We start from the raw sequence: 1,837 nt of genomic DNA, 5'->3' as shown, positions 1-1,837 counted from the left end.
CAATGATATATGAAAGGTTCCATATTCACAAATATACCCACTTATGAGGTAAAACTCTAAGAGGCTGAAGATACAATCTAGAACCATGCAACAGAAACTATTTTTAAAAAGCACTATAGAAGTCAACTCAGTTTTGAAAATTGACCTCCAAAATCCATAATACTTTTTCACCCTTACTTACAAACTTCCAACTCAGTTGTAACTAATTCCAAATTCATCCATTTCTTTAAATACATTAGATACAATCTTGGTTCCAGATTCAAAATTAATTCATTCATTTTTAATTTTTGACTTTGTAGATATAAAACATGCCAGTATAATGAACTAAGACCTACAGTTAAATTCTGAAATTTTAGATTTCATATTAAAAGTTGTATTTGCTTAGAGCCCCATTATCGCCTCTTTCAACTTTTCTATGAACTACTGATAAAGACATAGAAAATGACAAAAGAAAAAGAATGTAAGGGGTGCCTGGTCGCTCAGTCGGTTAAGCATGAGACTTTGGCTCAGGTCATGATCTCAGGATTCATAGGTTCGAGCCCCACATGGGGCTCTGTGCTGACAGCTTGGAACCTGGAGCCTGCTTCAGATTCTTTGTCTCCCTCTCTCTCTCTGCCCCAGCCCTGCTCTCTCATTCTCAAAAATAAATAAACATTTATTTTTTAAAAAAACTTTTAAAAAATGAATAAAGAATATCCAAAATAATAAATTGAAACTATTACAAGTTCAGCAATGTGAAAAAAACACAAATTTCTAAAAAGCAAAAAAATATTGAGAATATATAATGGGATATTTACCTCTCTCAAAAGGCAATTCAATTTCCATCTTACATATAAGCCATATGTCATGGCGTAGTTTGAGTGAAAAGTAGAAAGCGATCTAAATATTTTTAAATAATCAATTCTTTAAATAATTTTATTCATGCAGATAATTTCATTTTGAAGTGAGGACATTGATGAATATAGTCCCTTTACAAATATTCTAAATGTAATTTTAGATGCAAAACTGCAAAAAAGTTTATACAAATTGACCCCATTTTTATAAATGTCTATATAGGATACATGAAATTATGATTTCTGCAAACATATACAAAAATAATAGTAATTAAAAATAAAGGAATTTCAGTAAGTTGTTAAATTATAGGGCATTTATATTTTTCATCAAGAATTCAGTCATTCTTAGTAACACATCCTACCATAAAAACCATACAAAAAACATGTTTTTTTCAAACTTCTCTAATTTATTATTTTATAAAAGCAAAATAAAAAGTACTGTGAATTCAAAACACTAATTGGTTACTTATTTTAGACCCATATTTTCAATTAAAATAAATCTAGTGATGTATTTTACATTCCTCTTAACCCGAGGAAATCTTTGTTATCAACTTGCTAAATAATTGCTAAATAAGTAAGCTATTCCCAAATAAACTTAGAACATAAGCACTGGCAGAGAGGGGAAAAAAAAACTATATCATATGTATTCTTTATTTTAAATAAAAATATTCAAACTACATCCTTCTTAATTCTGCCAATCAATATCTTTACCTGTTCTGAAGTCGTTATTTTTATTATTGAATACATATTTTTCCTTTTACATGATTTTGCCAATTACCTCATATAAAAAAATCACAAACCCCACTAATTATCAATAAGTTTTCATTGCTCAAAATGTTCATCAGAATTAGCACCTCCAAAAGAGCTATTTTTCCTATTTAAAAAAAGCATATTAACATATGTGAAGCCAATTCTCCAAGAAAAATATCCTCCAACTCTGTTACATTTGACTGACTTGTAGAGTTGTTCAAGCACTCTTTCTCTAGAGAACACTAGGATACTCT

Source organism: Herpailurus yagouaroundi, unplaced genomic scaffold, assembly GCF_014898765.1.
Source record: "Herpailurus yagouaroundi ecotype Mexico unplaced genomic scaffold, PumYag 182, whole genome shotgun sequence".
Taxonomy (NCBI): domain Eukaryota; kingdom Metazoa; phylum Chordata; class Mammalia; order Carnivora; family Felidae; genus Herpailurus; species Herpailurus yagouaroundi.
Note: the sequence above shows the minus strand (reverse complement) of the source record.